Source organism: Pinus tabuliformis, chromosome 9, assembly GCF_031772625.1.
Source record: "Pinus tabuliformis cultivar Carrire ecotype Pingquan chromosome 9, CPIR1, whole genome shotgun sequence".
NCBI lineage: Eukaryota > Viridiplantae > Streptophyta > Pinopsida > Pinales > Pinaceae > Pinus > Pinus tabuliformis.
The window spans coordinates 634,326,742-634,344,825 of record NC_142307.1 but is presented as its reverse complement, the minus strand read 5'-3'; the positions used below and the strand labels follow the sequence as shown (position 1 = coordinate 634,344,825).

The window sequence follows — 18,084 nt, the reverse complement described above, 5'->3', positions numbered from 1 at the left end:
ATCAAGACCTAGGGCTTGAAATTTGCAATGAGGATAGGTATGCCTAGAGTCAAGACTCCAAAGGTGAGAAAGTACCATTAAAGAAGCTTGCGAAATGGTCAGACACTTCAATAGGTTCTTCACTCCTTTTTAGGGACCTAGTAATAACTTAGACTAGACCTATGGTTTAGGAGTAATCATGGGAGAAGTTCCTCTAAGGTATTTCATAGGTCAAGCTAAGAGGGAGGAAATGATATCTTATGATTTATTCTATCAAATACAAGGTTCATATGACCCTCAAGCAAACCACATTTCTAAAGGAAACAAGCTAGGTTTCCTTCTAGGGCACACTTAGGGCGCAAGGATTTTCGTAGAATTAACTGTGAGAAATCCACCAAAATTTGAGGTCACCAAGATGAAACTAAGGAAGAGTTCTATCCAAGCGGAATCTCAAAGGATTTTTTTGGATGCCCTAACTAGCCATTTAAGAAAAGGGGGCCAAAATTTTTGGAGAGGAGAAAAGGGAGAGAAAGAAAAGGTTGATCACCAATTTTCTCGGATCAGTGCCTAATCCTTGGGCTATGGAGTCTATGATGATTCAAAGTTTACCAAAATTGTCTTCACCAAGGCTAAAGAATGATGCCCTAACAACCAATATTTAACAATTATCTACTCAAGATTTATGGATTTTCATGGAAGAAAATCAAAATCCCATCCACTAGGAACATTCATCTATTGTCATGCAATGAGTAACATGTGCAATTTCCAACCAAATAACCTTTTACAATGATATTCAACAAATTAGGGCACAAGATCATTAACTAGTTGCAACAATTCCACACATTAGACATTATTTTAGGTGAAATTTTCAACAAAATAACATTTACAAGATGACAATGAGATATATCCAACCTGTTAGCGCTCAATCTAGCAGGGGTCATAAGAGGGGTTCCAAAGGGGAAACTACTAGACTAAGTGGAAACAATGGGACAAGGACCCAGTATCACCTCAGTCAATGCCCCTTGCTCTTTACAAACTTTCACCAATGGGAGGAGTCTTGGTATGAGGGAAATCACTATGAAAGGTAAGTCAATGATGGGGTAGATAGTGATTTCAAGAGCCCATTCACAAGAGAGACTCAAATGATAGGGTTTACTTGTTTTAGAAGCAAGGTGTGGGGCTCTCTAAGAAAGGCTCAAAGGAGGATTAGACCTAGGGGCTAGAGGTATTTCTTGATAAGATAAACCTTAGACCTAAGACTACTAAGAGAAGAGGGTTCCTAAGTGGCCTTGTGGAATTAAGAATGACTAAGGTATCAGACCACAAAGAAGCCCAAGTGGACCCAAGTAAAGTCTAAGGTTTTGGGTGAAGCTTCAAACAAAAGGTCTAAACCAAGCAAGGGAGAGGAAGGGATCAAAACAAATGAACTTCCTTTGAGTTTTCTAGCAAGATAGACCCTTGGAAGGCCACTAACCTAGAAGGACCAAAAATCGAATGGTTTTGGAGGTAGGGCTTGATGTATCTCACAAACAAACATGGGATTGATCTCAAATTTGGAGGGCAAGTGAAGGATATCCCTGCGTAGTTCTTGGCCAACTCACTAAGCAAATTGATGGCTAGAATGGATCTCTGTGGAAGCCCTAGGAAATCTGAATAGGGTTAGGGAAAGAAATTTTAAGAAAGTAGGTGAAATGATGGTGATCACCAAGGATTTGTAGACCAGTGCCTTTCCCTTTGAGGAGAATGGAGTCAAAGTGTTTTTTATTAGGGTTTTTGCTCTATCAAGGAGCCCTTATTGCAATTCACATGTTGTACAGGAGCAACTACAAGGAATCAACAAGGATTTATACTTCGATTTTCTAAGTAATGGAGTTTCAAGGTGAGAAGACTTAGCCCACCCCTAGGAAAAGTTCGATATTTTTGCTAAGATGAGTAATGCATACAACCAGCCAAGATTACAATGTGTTCATGAAAATCGCATTAACGATTAGGGCACAAAGATAATCAAGCAAGTGTTCCATACAATAGACAAATTACATGAAAATTTTCACATTAAAGAAGCACTTACATGACAAGAAGACTATATCCATCCATTAGACTTGCAAAAATGAAGCTCCAATACAAGTAGAAAACATCAAAATCTATTGATTCTTCAATTCGTCCATCAATAGGTCTAGCAAAATTCTCAAGAAGAGATAGATACAAATCCAAGTGATTATGAGGAATGAAATGATCCTCTCATCAACATATATATGATCCTCTAAGGGATTAAATTTGCCTAATTAGGCCTAATGATGCCCCTAACACTAAAAGAATGTGAAAAATAACATCCTTTGGTGACAAGCCCACCAAATAGCTCAATAATAAGAATAATAAGCCTCTCAAGTGGGCCGAAATAGTGATACAATAGCGAGGAGGGCCATTGAAAAGCCTAGTGAAGTCCTTCATGTGCCAAAATGAGTGGAAGGTATCCAAAATAGTGATCAAAGAGGATGGCCCCTTGATCTCCAAGAAAATGACCTGTGGTGCTCCCAAGTGGTTGTGGGGGCACAAAATCATCTTCATGGGTCTCCAATTGAATCGAACAAGCATGTATCCCATCTGCAAGGGATAGAACAATGATGCAAGCCCTTCCTTTGTCTCCCATGGTGAGACACAACCCCATCTGGGCCTTGGACCAAATGCAAAGTGTGGTACAAGTGTATAACCAACTAGGCAAGGAGGTCAAGGTGCATCATCATCATCAAATAATTGGAACACGAGTGGGAAATGAATGGTGCTAAAGGATCCCATGGTATGGAAATCTAATTTTTGCTATAGTGGAGGCCCATGTCTCTCAACTCTCACCCTATAAATGCCAATATGACACTTTGGAGGGCTTGGACCCTGTATAGGAAGACCAAACCTCAAGATGAAGACCCACTTGCAATCCTGTATAAGATCCAATGCGTCTCCTCACCTTCCAATACATCAAATCATTAGTGTAATTGAGTAAATGAGTTTACAAATCGTGGAACCAAGTGGGCACTTCATAGTGGCAAGCCCTTCCATAACGGGCTTTAGAATGTACAAGTATCCCTAAGTGCAAGAAATAGGTTAGTCAATGACCCTATTAAGTGGTTTCAGCCTTTAAGGGAGTGACAGGTCCATGGTACATCCCTCCAATGGAAAGTGTCATGTGATATAATAATGGAATGGATTGGGGCATCAAGGGAGGCTCCAAGTGTAATATTCCTAATTAGCCATGGCTAATTGGAATATTCGATTTTGCCCAATTTTTTCCTTCTATAGTTATTTGTAAATAAAAAGTGAGGATGGGGGACATAACTCACTTTAAGAATAAAAAAAGTCACTTCCTAGTAGCACAACATTGTGACTTAAAGAGGAGCCAAGGGGGCCAAAGGGGGACGCAGGAATGGGACCCACACAGACACATGGAGGGACTGCGCAGGAGGGAAGAACACGTGGCAAGAGGAGAATCACGCAGGAGGAAGTGAGCCTAGGGATTGTGAGAGGCAGAGGTTATAAAATAGAGAGGAGCCCCCTCATTTTGGATCATTCAGTTATGTGCATTTTGAGCTAGTCGTTCCGACTTCTGAGCATGCTAGCTGTTTAGCTAGTCTGCAGCACTGTTTAGTGCATTTAGTGTCTCCATTCAGAGATCTCACCCTTAGTCCCGGGGGACTTCGAGTGCCTACTCGAGCAAGATATTTCCTTTGGCATTTCAGTAGTAGTTTTATTAGCATTCTAGCAGCAGTCTCAACAACGTTTTGGAGCACTGTGTAGCGCTGGGAGAGGGACACAGTTCTTTCTGGCAGCAGTGTCGGATTGGGGTTTTTGCAGGAGGATTCATGCTGGGTGATTGAGCAGGGGACCAACACTTGCCTATTGGAGGATTTTTGGCAGAGTTTCAAGCAGAGTTTAGAGGGGTTTCCTTCAGTGGTAGCGCAGAGCACTGAGGAACTGCGCAGAACCCCAAGGGGGTGATTTTCGGGGGTCGGCTATTCTAGGAGAGCTTTCTAGGTTTTTCTGGGTTTTTGGAGTAGAGCCCGATTCCAGAGTTTCAGCATTTTCCGAGGAGGGGAGCAGCCCCAAATCATTATTTGTTTCCTAGCAGCAGCAGTGGCACGACAGTTCTCCAGCAGCATCCACGCAGAGAGGCCATTCCTTGTTATTCTGAGAGTATTTCTTCACTTGCCTTGTGCAAGTCGAGGTGCCATCTGTCTGATCACCTCTTGTACTCATTTTATTGCTCAGTATAATAAAATTGCTTAGCATTTCTCGCTGCATTTCTTGTGTATCTGCTTATATTTCCGGTTTACATTATTATATGTTGTTCCCTGTTATTTTGTCATTTCTGGGCTATTATACCATTTGCACATATTTGGTTGGAGTTTTTGCTGGGGTTTGAGGATTATTCCGGATTAGGGATATTACAGTGGTATCAGAGCATAGATCTGGCTCAGCCTGTGGAGTTAGCAATCTATGACACCGGGGGAAAAACCCTACATTTGTTACAGAGGTAGGAGATACAGAGGCACTGGACGTAGGTTGGAGAATACCTACGGAGAAGGAGACTATGTTCTGGTGGTGGACGCAGAGCAGATGGCAGACGAGGATGAGAAGAGATTTAAGGATATGCTCCTCAAATCAGTGCAAGATCTGTCGAGGTAGATTGAGGTGATGGGGTAGAGATTCACGGCAGTAAAGGCCAGACAGCGTGAGAGCCCACGAGTTTTTCAGATTGGCGAGGGATCAGGTGCATCCCATCATTTGCCAGAGCAGCGTGATACTGCGCAGCAGGTGGCCTCGCATGCCCCTACACGCTCTACCATGCCCACGTTCTTAGGAGCAGACACAGGGGTCAGAGCCCAACAAGAGGCAAAGCCCGACCATATGGGCGATTATTTTGCAGAGTACCAAGCATATGGGCAGGAGTTCAAGGATTCTCTTTCATTCAGAGACTTTGTTCAGCTCCAGCAGGATAGTAGGCCCTGCGATCATCACAGAGGGAACCGGCGTTACCATGATGGTGACACCCACCATGCAGCGAGTAGATTCCACTTGCCTACGTTTGATGGTTCATCAAACAGTTCGGTGAAGTCTTGGGTGGAGAAGCTGGACATTTATTTCCAGCTCAACCAGATGTCAGAGGCAGAGGCCATCAAGGTGGTAACATTGCATTTGGATGGCGAGGCCCAGGATTGGTGGTCTCACGGGATGGTTACACTCAGGCACTCTACAGTGACGACATATGCAGAGTTTACCAGGAGATTGATGGAGCGATTTGATCGGAGAGATCCAGAGCAGCAGTTTGTTGAGCTGATGAGGTTTAAACAGACAGGGAGCCCAAAGACCTACATTGTAGAATTCTTGAGGGTCTCCGTGATGTTGCCAGACCTATCCATGACACGAAGGGTCTATATGTATGTTGAGGGGTTAGTAGAGCCACTTTGGTGTCTAGTCTGATCCACTAGACCAGCCATGCTCCAGGACGCTATCAGCAGGACTCGGGACTTACAGGATGTCTTACCCAGGACCCGGACACCTTACCCCCAAAGACAACCTTTTCAGTCTAAGGGGAAGGATGTGAGGATTCCACCTCCCAAGGGGAATTCAGGACGTGTACAGATCGAGGACGATGTTAAGAGGGAGCTGAAGAAGAAGCGGTTGTGCTTCACATGTTAGGAGCTGTGGGCATCAGGACATAGATGTGCTATTGGTAAGGCACATTTTATTGAGGTCTTCTCTGAGAGCAATGGAGAAGAGGATGACGAGGATGATGTGGAGGTAGGAGATAGCCATGCCATATAGGGGCCTTTGCCACCTCCACTGCCAGCAGCAGGTGGTGCATCTTTTGCACCTACCGGAGGGGCTCTTGCAGCATTGCGAGGAGTTCCCAAGTATCTGATGCTACGCGTACGAGGGACAGTACGTGGCCAGCGGGTATTAGTTTTGGTTGACAGTGGGGCAACCCACAACTTCATCGATGCACAGTGGTTGAGCAGAGAGGTATTTAGACAGAGAGCTTTGATGGGTTTTCAGTCTTGGTTCTAGGAGATCAGACCATGACATGTGCTCATTATGTTCCAGAGCTTTTAGTGACGATGGGGACCTACAAATTGACTGACCACTTTTTCGTGGTCGATATCCCGGACACCAACATGATACTGGGTGTTCAATGGCTTATCACTCTAGGGAAGGTCACGACGGATTGGAAGACCCTAGAGATGGAGTGGGATGATGAGAAGACAGGGAGGCATGAGAAGATACGAGGACAGAAGTTAGAACACATATCCGCCTCAGACTGTGTCGGCTCATCGGATGGAGGCAGTCTTCCGGAAGGGAGACATAGAGTGGGCAGTGGAGCTCCAAGCATCAGAGGCAGGGACTACAGGGCAGACGGTACATCCAGAGATACATTCCATCCTTGATCGATATGCCATAGTGTTTGGGGAGATTCCACCAGGACAGCCACTGGATCAGGGGTTTGAGCACACCATCGAGCTTGAGCAAGGCATACAGGTAGTGATCACTACCCCCTATAGGCATCCCAAGGCCTATCAGGATGAGATTGAGCGGGCTATCCAGGAGTTGCTAGCTCTTGGGCACATTCGACCGAGCACGAGTCCTTTTGCTTCTTTTGTGGTGTTGGTGAAGAAGAAAGACGACACATTGAGGATGTGCGTTGACTAAAGGGCCCTGGACAAGAAGACCCTAAAGAATAGGTACCCCATACCCAGGATCGATGAGTTGATGGACGAGTTGAGGGGAGCACGATTCTTCTCAAAGATTGATTTGAGATCTGGGTACCATCAGATTCGTGTGAGGGAGCAGGACATTCCCAAGATCGCCTTCAGGTGCCACTATGGGCACTTTGAGTTCTTGGTGATGCCTTTTGGGCTAACCAACGCCCCCACTACATTTCAGTCCTGCATGAATCACATCTTCCGTAGTCACTTGAGGAAGTTTGTGTTGGTATTCTTTGATGACATTCTCATTTACAGCAGGACTTGGGAGGAGCATCTCCAGCACATTGAGACGGTATTGCGTATCTTATAGGAGCAGTAGTTCTATGCCAAACTCTCCAAGTGCGAGTTTGGGTTGACGGAGATGTTGTATCTGGGACACATCATAGGGGTGGACGGAGTGAGAGTCCATGAGCAGAAGATCAGGGCCATCAGAGAATGGCCAGAGCTGAGAAATGTGACGGAACTTCGAGGGTTCATTGGCATTTGTACTTACTACAGGAAGTTCGTCAAAGGTTTCTCGCAGCTTGCTGCACCCCTGACATATTTGACGAGGAAGGGGGCATTCAGTTGGTTAGATATGGCGCAGCGAGCCTTTGACAGGCTCAAGGAGGTTATGAGCAGCTGCCCAGTGCTTGCGTTGCCAGATTTTACGTAGCCATTTGTTTTGGAGTGTGATGCGTCGGGAGAGGGGATCAACGCAGTGTTGATGCAAGGAGGTCACCCTATAGCCTTTGAGAGCTGGAAGCTCCTTCCGCACAAGAGGTTGTATTCTATATACGACAAGGAGATGCTGGCCATCATGCATGCATTGGCTAAGTACCGGCAGTGTTTGGTGGGTAACAGGTTCAGGGTGAGGACTGATCACAACAGCCTCAAGTTCTTTTTGGAGCAGAAGTAGCTATTGGAGAGGCAGCAAAAGTGGATCAACAAGATCCAAGCATATGACTTTGACATTGAGTATGTCAAGGGTAAGAACAACGTGGTAGCAGATTCCCTTTCATGTAGACCAACCACGTTGTCTCTTATGAGCTTGGATACAGACTGGACGACTCGACTCTTAGTAGAGTACTCCAAGGACAGGTTTGCATGTGAGGTTCTGGATGGGCAGGTGGCAGATGACAGGTAGAGGGTGGTCGATGAGATCATCTATTACAGGGACCGGATCTTCTTGACTAAGGGGTCTTAGCTCAAGAAGAAGATACTCCAGGCATCACATGATTTACCATTGGCAGGACATCAGGGGTTTACCAAAACCTACAGGGCCATTAGGGAGAGGTTCTCATGGAAGGGCCTCAAGGAGGACGTACTCTAGCACATCCATGAGTGCGATGTTTGCCAGAGGAACAAGGGAGAGATGAGCCATCCCACAGGATTATTGCAGCCTCTTCCCATTCCGGAGGGGAAATGGGAGAGTATTTCGATGGACTTCATCACAGGGCTGCCCATGGTATAGGGCAAGGATTGTATCTTTGTCGTCGTTGACCGACTGATGAAGTACGCACATTTTTTTGCCATATCCGCACACTATACAGTAGCACAGGTGGCCGAGTTGTTCTTTAGAGATATCTTCAGGCTACATGGTCTTCCTAAGACCATCATTAGTGATAGGGACAGCCGTTTTATGGGCGGATTTTGGCAGGAGCTTTTTTGGTTGGTGGGGACAGAGTTGAGACCGAGTACCAGTTATCACCCACAGACGGATGGGCAAACAGAGATAGTTAACAAGTGGTTAGAGGGCTACTTGTGTAACTATGTCAGTGGGCAGCAGCGAGCATGGTTGAGGTGGTTGCATCCAGGGTAGTACTACTACAATACTTCACATCACATGTCCATTGGTATGTCACCATTCTATGCCTTATATGGGTATCATCCTTTATCTTTTGCTGATGTGATGTTTGGTGATAGCAAGGCTCCCAAAGCCAAGATTTGGATCCAAGAGAGTCAGGATATTCTCCGAGCTCTCGAGGATAACATGGCTACAGAATAGAACCAGCAGAAGTTATATGCAGACAGGGGTCAGGTGGAGAGACAGTTTGAGGTAGGGGACATGGTCTACCTACGATTACAGCCATATCGACAGTCGTCACTAAAGCAGAAGGGGGCTGAGAAGCTCAAGCCCCGCTTTTATGGGCCGTACAGGGTGATATGCAGGGTTGGACAGGTTACATATGAGTTGGAGCCTCCCCAAGGTAGCAAGATTCGTAACGTTTTTCATGTATCATGCCTGAAAAAGGAATTGGGGCAGCAGGTGACAGTGAAAAATGAGCTACCACCCATGGATGATGAGGGGCATTTGGTATTGCAGCCGGAGGCTATCATTGATACCAGGGAGAGGTAATTGCGGAGCAAGACGGTCCGAGAATTCTTGGTGAGGTGGAAGAATTTGCCGGATGAGGATGCCACTTGGGAGAGTGAGAAGATCTTGTAGCATCTATCACTTCAGTTGCTTGAGGACAAGCAAAATTTTGCCGGGGGAGACTGTAATATTCCTAATTAGCCATGGCTAATTGGAATATTCGATTTTGCCCAATTTTTGCCTTCTATAGTTATTTGTAAATAAAAAGTGAGGACGGGGGACATAACTCACTTTAAGAATAAAAAAAGTCACTTCCTAGTAGCACAACGTTGTGACTTAAAGAGGAGCCAAGGGGGCCAAAGGGGGACGCAGGAATGGGACCCATGCAGACACATGGAGGGACTGTGCAGGAGGGAAGAACACATGGCAAGAGGAGAATCACGTAGGAGGAAGTGAGCCTAGGGATTGCGAGAGGCAGAGGCTATAAAATAGAGAGGAGCCCCCTCATTTTGGATCATTCAGTTATGTGCATTTTGAGCTAGTCGTTCCGACTTCTGAGCACGCTGGCTGTTTAGCTAGTCTGCAACACTGTTTATTGCATTGAGTGTCTCCAGTCGGAGATCTCACCCTTAGCCCCGGGGGACTTCGAGTGCCTGCTCAGACAAGGTATTTTCTTTGGCATTTTAGTAGTAGTTTTATCAACATTCCAATAGCAGTCTCAACAGTTTTTTGGAGGACTGCGTAGCACTGGGAGAGGGACGCAGTTCTTTCTGGCAGCAGTGTCGAATTGGGGTTTTTGGAGGAGGATTCATGCTGGGTGATTGAGTAGGGGACCAACACTTTCCCATTGGAGGATTTTTGGCAGAGTTTCGGGCAGAGTTTAGAGGGGTTTCCTTCAGTGGCAGCATAGAGCACTAAGGAACTGCGCAGAACCCCAAGGGGGTGATTTTTGGGCGTCGGCTATTCCAAGAGTGCTTTCTGGGTTTTTTTGGGTTTTTGGAGTAGAGCCCGATTCCAGGGTTTCAGCATTTTCCAAGGAGGGGAGAAGCCCCAAATCATTATTTGTTTCCTAGCAGCAGCAGCAACACGTCAGTTCTCCAGCAGCATCCATGCAGAGAGGCCATTCCTTGTTATTCTGAGAGTATTTCTTCACTTTCCTTGTGCAAGTCGAGGTGCCATCTGTCTGATCACCTCTTGTACTCATTTTATTGCTCAGTATAATAAAATGGCTTAGCATTTCTCGCTGCATTTCTTGTGTATCTGTTTATATTTCCGGTTTACATTATTATATGTTGTTCCACTATTATTTTGTCATTTCTGGGCTATTATACCATTTGCACATATTTGGTTGGAGTTTTTCTCTGGGGTTTGAGGATTATTCCGGGTTAGGGATATTACACCAAGCCACATGCCATGGCACAAGGGTAGCAAAATGAGGGAAGCCCACACATGGGTATATAGATGAAGGAGGGAGCAATTGTGATACATGAGTTACCCCGCCTGTTGTTTTTCCACCCTTCATATGCCTTTTTCCATTATTGATTTTTCTAAATATGAATTAATTTAGCAGTTTATTGCTACGACAACAACGAATTAATCACACTGCATTCTTTATAGATAAAGATATTGCGGAAGATAAAATAGAAACCGAGGAAATAATGGCACACACACATAAATATGATAGTTGTTTTTGGACAAATATCCCTGGAAAAACCCAACTTGGGAAAAACGGTGCAACAGCTGAAGGTTTTTATTATTAAGCAGCAGTGAGAAATTATGAGTACAATAAATATCGCCAAACTGGCAAATCTATCCAAGAGAAATATTGGCCAAAATTTTCTGAGGGATTTTTCCCTCTCTCCGAGCAATCCCGACGCTTGACTTCCTTTGAAAAGATAGTCATCCAACCAACTCTGTGCAGGCCTTGTGTCACCCTAGTGCAGTCCCTCACATGCTTTGCCTAAATCAGCTGCCAATCTAGCCATCCTACCTGCTGCTGACTGAGAAACTCTCTTTGACACTCTTGAAAATATTCCTCGCCTCTGGAACTGAAAACAAGCTCCTCTTTAGTTGGATCAAATTATCCTCTTGAGGCTCTACGTTGCCTCTGCGTAGCCTCCTAGAGAAAATATCGGCCTCCTATTTTTGACTCTCCAGAACTGGAAAAATTCCTTCAGACTCACTGTCTCTGCTTCCCTTCTCTGGTTTGAACTCTACCAGATGCTGCTCTCTGGAAAGTTGAAATGCCTAAGGAAATAGATCTCAAGTGTCACAAGTGGGTTTCTCGATCTACCCATCAACTTCTTATAATCTCCAGTTGGAACTCCAAACTTCAAAGGCCAAGATTAAAACTTAATCAAGGGCTGAGATTATTTCCTTGTCAATTTGTGTGAATTTCTAGAAATTTCTCACCTTTGCCAATTAATATTGATTAATTAATCAGTGTTCCTAAGTGTAGAGTTAGGAAATATTTAAAAATAGGTTAATAATCTAATTGATCCATTTCTAGGTGGAATTTCCAGAAACAATTTATAGGTTTCGGAAAACTCTCGTGTTTTAGCCTCTCCACAAAGTTTCGAGACCAAAACACTTCCGATGCTACAAAAACTAACACTCCCTCTTAGCAAGGAAGGTGTTCTACTGTTGAACTGCTTCTAACACCGTGTCTTTGCATCACCCTCTGTACATGTTGTTGATGTATGGCCACTGTGACTGCCTGCCACTGCCCACCAACTACTATGTAACTCTGATGATGCATCTATGCTACTATTGACACTGCTATACTGTTGCCAACTCTGCATTTGCACTGCAACTCCCTCTCATCTGTTGTTTTTGCTACTGCAACTGAGAAGCTTTCGAAATATTAAATCAACTATCTCTGTGTTGCATCTGTCTCCTAAGCATCTAACTTCTACTAGCCTCTGCATTGTGCACAGGGGAATTTGCATTGTTTCTGACTCTTCTACAAAGCCTCCTTCTCTGCAGTCAACATTGCATCTGTGCTCCTCAACACTTGACTACAACTATTCTGCAACTATCACTCTAGAATTTGACTACATCAACTGAGACTGATCCATCCTGCTACTGAACACTGTGGGTCCCTGTAGCAAGGTAATGATCCATGAGGAAGACACCTCAATGGACCTTGCCCCAATCCTCTATGCAACTCTGTGAGTATAGCTCCATATCGACCCACCTCTCTCTTGGAGGTATAGATGCAAACATGACGAAGTCTTCCTCCAACCTGGAGGACAACTTGTCTATCTTTGCGAACGTTGATTCCTGGTCTTGCTTCTCTTGCTTGTCCTTCTTCCTGAGAGGACACTGAGTATTGTAGTGGCCAAACTCGCCACACCTGAAGCACTTGACCTTAGATATGTCCTTCTTTTTCTTCTTCTCCCCCTATCCTTGATTGGGACCCTTTGATTCAAGGGCCACATTCTCCTCTTATTTCTCACCCTTCAAACCCTTGTTGCTACTTCCGTTGATGAAGCTCTTTACTAGAGCTTGTCTCATCTCTTCTTGCTGTAGGTCCGACCATATCCTGTCCCACCTAGGCAATGTATCTCGGCCCAAGATACTTTGGACAAAGACTTGCCACCCCTCTGAGACATTGTTCAGTGCCAAATGCACAAGTTCTGTAGGCTGAGGTACCTCCCCAATGGCTGCAAGCTGATCAAAGATTTCCTAAATCCTAGTGAGGAAGGGATCTATGCCTTCCCCCTTTTGCATCCTGATGTTTCTCAACTTCTCCTGCAGGAACATCTTCTGTTGCTTAGAAGGATTCTCATATCGTTGAGTGAGAGCATCCCACATCTCCTTAGCCATTCCTTTGTCCACTATATGTGAGACTATATGGTCTTGGACTCCATCCAAGATCATTTGCTTTGCCTTCATCATGTCTTTCTTGTACTCCTTCAGCTGATTTGCATCTTGGGTTACTACCACCACATTATCTACATAGGATTTTAGGCCAAATTCATCCAGCGGGAAGGACATCCTAGCCTTCTAGATGACATAGTTGGAGGTTCCCTCCAACCTATCTTGATCTCTAAGCCCAGCTATGGCCATCTCTGAATCTAGAACAAAAATCTCCCTCTTCCCTCTGCTCGACTGTTGAATCTGCTACTCGCACTCCCTTTTGCAGTGAAAACTCTTCTTGCAGCTATTGCCAACTGCTGCTAGAAAATTGAATGTCTAACTAGAAACCCTCTTAGATAAATTCTCTCTGTGTGTGCACTTTATCTTCCACCCGATGCTAATTTTGTTGTTGCAAAACCCTTCTATGCCCAAAAAAGGAGTCAACCCAAAAAAATACTAGGAAGCTGAAATTTTTTTGCCAACTTGCATTGAAAAATTGAATTGCAAGCAATTCGTATTGCCTTGGCTAGGCACTGTGCAGCCCCCATAAATTTGTCCTGTTTCTCACTCTGAACAATGAATTTGTTCTTCCTCTTTTGAGCTTCCTCGTCTGATCAAAATCACTTTGATACCATGTGAAAATTTCACAAATGAAATTCTATTGCAACAACTGGAATTAATTCTTCTAACTGTTAATTAATTTAGCAGTTTATTGCTACGACAACAATGAATTAATCACACCACAATCTTCAAAAATAAAAATATTGGGGAAGATAAACTAGAAACCAAGAAAATATTAGCACACACACACACACATAAATATGACAGTTGTTTTTGGAAAAAAGTCCCCAGAAAAACCCAACCTCAGAAAACTGGTGCAGAAGCTGAGGGTTTTTATTATTAAGCAGCGACGAGAAATTCTGAGTACAATAAATATCTCCAAATTGGCAAATCTACCCAAGAGAAATGTTGGCCAAAATTTTCTGAAGGATTTTACCCTCTCTCCAAGAAATCCTGGCACTTGACTGCCTCTGAAAAGCTAGCCATCCAACTAGCTTTGCATAGGCCCTGCATCACCCTAGCGTAGTCCCTCACATGCTCTGCTTGAATAAGCTGCCAATCTAGTTGTCCTTGCTGCTGCTAATTGAGAAACTATATCTCCAACACTATGGAAAATATTCCCAGCCTCTAGAACTGAAAATGAGCTCCTCTCCAGTTGGATTGAATTGCCCTCTTGAGGCTCTGTGTTTCCTCAACGCAACCTCTTGGAGAAAATCTCGGCCTCCTATTTTTGACTCTCCGGAACTGGAAAAATTCCTCCAAACTCATTGTCTCTTCCCTTCTCTATCTTTGCTTCGCTTCTCTAGCTTGAACTCTTCTGGATGCTGCTCTTTGTAAAGTCGAACTGCCTAAGGAAATCAATCTCAAGTGTCACAAGTGTGTTTCTCCATCTACCCATAAACTTCTTCTTATTATATCCAATTGGGACTCGAACGATCAAGATTAAAGCTTAATCAAGGGCTGAGATTATTTCCTTGTCAATCCGTGTGAGTTTCTTGAGAATTCTCACCTTTCCCAATTAATATTGATTAATTAACAAGTTTTCCTAAATTTAGACTCAGGAAATATTTAAAAAGAGGCTAATAATCTAATTGAGCCATTTGCTAGGTGGAATTTCTAGAAATGATTTATGGGTTTTGGAGAACTCCTGTGTTTTAGCCTCTCCACAAAGTTTTGAGACTAGAACACTTTCGATGCTACAAAAACTTACAATAATGAAGGGGTAGAGCTCATTTTTGGTTTTTTCCCACGTGCTTATATAACGTCCCAACCATCTTTTGCATTTTGTGATATTATTTTCTTTTTTTCATGGCCATGATATGCTTTTATCTTTTTTTTTAGCTGCATCAACCTTTGAGTCAACATTTCTAGGCCCAACCCAAACATGTGGATAAGGGTAGGCAGAGTACCATAGCCTTGTGGACCCAAAGGGGGAAGATGATGAAATAGGGCTTGTAATGTGTGGAGGGCGGTGAAGAATGTGAAATGGGAAAATGGGATTACACTACCAAAATCAGGGTTTCCCAAGTAGTGCCTTTCCTAAAGCTATATGTCGATAGGGGAGATCCCACGGGACTAGGATTGTGGATTACTCCTCCATTTAAGGCGAGGGAACAAAACTACTATGAAACCCTTCTTTTAGGTCACCCAATAATCCATGCCCGAAGTTCCCAAGGAAAAACAAGCATAAGCACCCGATTGCACAATGGAAAACATACCTTTAGGATTGGATGGCCCACCTTCAAACATATGCTCTTGAAAAATGTGTAAGGGGACATATGAATGGCTCAGGGAGCAGAGATCAAATGCAACAATTTATAGGATGCACTGGTGGCTGTCAGGGGCTACTAGTTGCCAGCTGAAGACAAATTCAAGAGAAAATTTCTCCTATGGTGTCACCCATTGGTGGTGGGTAACAAACCTATCCAAGGTCCTCCAATCATATCCAGGATGAAAGGAACCCAAGATGAACTCAAAGGGACAAGACATGATCTGACTAGAACAACAAGACACAAACAATGGGATGTGAGGTCTAGGATACCTCATACAAGGATTCGCATGGTTGTTACATGGATTTTGACTTGTGATCTTGGCTCGACAATGGTGTGAAAAAATGTTGCTATAGAATAGAGTTACCCTTTTTAAAAGAGCTAACAGGTCTAAATGCACATATCGCAAGGATATCCTTAAGAACATTCCAATGTTTTGGAAAATTTGTTATTAAAGAGTATGACCAGTTTTCAAAGGAGAATTTTAGTGGTTTATACTCCCAAAGTTGTAGATATAAAAAATACCAAGTATGTTTTATTAATATTCATATGGAACTACCCAAAGTCCAAGTGAGGTGTCCCACCATTGAGTTGGTTAGTTTTAAAGGAGCTTTCAACATTAAGGGAGTCAAATAAAGCATTTTGTTGAGAAGGTTGTTCAACTCATGTATTGTACCACGAAATTTAGTAGGCCTTGGAGAGGGAACCCAACAAGGCTAAAGCTAAACCAAGTGCTAACAAGGGGGTAGTGGCCCACTGTCACCACAGTCAAAACCCACTACTCTTTATGGAATTTCACCGATGGGAGGAGTCTCGATAAGATGATCACCTATGAAAATTATTCTAAGGATAGAGGATAAGGTGATCAACTAGGATCTTCTTAAAAAGACTGAATATTTGGCTCAAGGATTTACAAGGAAGCAATTCGCTATCTACAAGAAGACCTAGAAAAATATTCACAAGACCTAGGTTTTGATAGGTTAAACGTGTGTTAGGGTTCCCAAAGTTAAAGGCAAGGAGAAAAGTTTCTTATGATCTATTTCAACAAGGCCAAGGTTCATGAAACCTTAAAGAAATTCCTCAAGTTGAGAAAGAAAGGGAAACACCTAGGGAAAGAGATTTTATGGATGAATTTTGAGTGGATGCCCACCAAAATGATAGGCCATGTACCCAATATCTATGTCTTTATGTTTAGGCTCTCAAAATCTCAAGAAGCCTCCTCCCTAGCATTTCACTCTAAGCCCTAGGTCTTCCTTCTAGCCTTAAAAGCACTGAATTTTAGAAGGATAAATTTATGGATAAAATTTTGAGATGATCACCAATTGATTGGACTAGTGCCTTTTCCAATGGACATATGGAGTCAAGGATGCTTAAGATAAGCCTAATTCCCTCGAAGGAAGTCGAAATTTGATGCCCAAGCTATCAAATTTCAACAATTACCCACTTAATGGAATAATGAATTTTGATGGAGAATAACAAGAAGTACTCCACTAGGAACATTCATTACATATTACAATGAGTAATGCATATAACATTCATCTAGATATTCTGCAATAAATTGATCTTCAACAAATTAGGGCACAAAATTTTAACCTGGAATCAATAGTTCCATGCATTAGACATTAAAAAAAATGATATTCAACAATAGATTCCACTTACAAGATAAAATGTAATATATCCTTCCATTAGACGAAGAAATAGTTCCAAAGAATGTCAAAATCAACTTCTATACATCAAAATGCATCCAAGTATCTCCAAAATCACCCATAAGAAGAAAGTGCGAATTCTCTAAGAGGTCCAAAATTCATAAGTTTGATTATGATTGATCACAATGAACTGATATCCAATATATGCAAGTCCTACTAAATCCAATTATGCCTAAAGCCCCCTCCAAGTCATAAAGTAATGTGAGAAAAACACTCTAGATCATAGACTGACCTAGTAACCAATGTGCAAACATAATAATAACCCACAAGAGGGTCGAAATGCTGATTTAATGCATGCATAAGCCTGTTGAAGGCATGTATTGAGCTCCTCATGTGCCAAAGTGAGTGTAGAGGTCTTCTAAAATCAAGCCTTAGAGCTTGGCTACTAAACTTCCTTGCAAATGATCCTGTGGTCTCCAACTTTGGTTTTGTCTCTTGGGGCACAAAACTGAGTCTCATGGGTCTCCAAGTGGTGAAATATCTGTCTCTTCTCCAAAGTTGAGGGCACTGGAGATGGTGCTAGCCCTCCCATGTCTCAAGGTTTGAGAAAAACCTCATTTGGTCCCTAGATCAACTACTTGACCCTCATGAAGTGCTAAGCCTTCTAGTGGCATGCTAGCCTAGGTGCATCATCCCATGAATAATATAGAGAAAAGTGCAGAAGTTGTGGGTGCTAAGGATGCCCATGGCTATGAATGATGCTCTAAGATGCTCCAGAGTCCCATGGCTCTCAACACATCACCTGTGGGTGTCAAGATCTCCCTCTAGAGGACCTGGACCTTAGTTAAGTTGCCCAAACCTATATATGAAACCACCTACCAACCACACACAATATCTAGTGCTGCAAATTTCATCATCAGGTATATTAATCATTAGTGCATCTATGTTGACCAAGCTTGAAAGAAGTGGGCATAATAATACTTCATATGTGGCTTCTCTTCTAAAATTGGGGCCTTAGTCACATAATGGTGTTAATTACCTAGGTAGGAGTGGCTTATAGACAACCTTATTAGGTATTTCCAACCCCCAAAGGGAAGTGACATGTGATTAGTCCTCCCTTCAATCGATAGGTTCCAAGTGAATAATGATGGAATGGGGAGTGGGGAAAAAGGGAACTTGAAGGCCAAGTGCCATGGTCAAAAGGACCAACTATGATGCGA

The 18,084-nt window shown here is 43.3% G+C and overlaps 1 protein-coding gene across 1 annotated transcript in view; it reads left to right on the top strand.

The window, feature by feature from the left end:
• Positions 1–18,084, top strand: part of LOC149150230 (pectin acetylesterase 3-like) — a 392,890-nt gene that overhangs the window by 177,734 nt on the left and 197,072 nt on the right. The gene's annotated exons all lie outside the window — the stretch shown is intronic.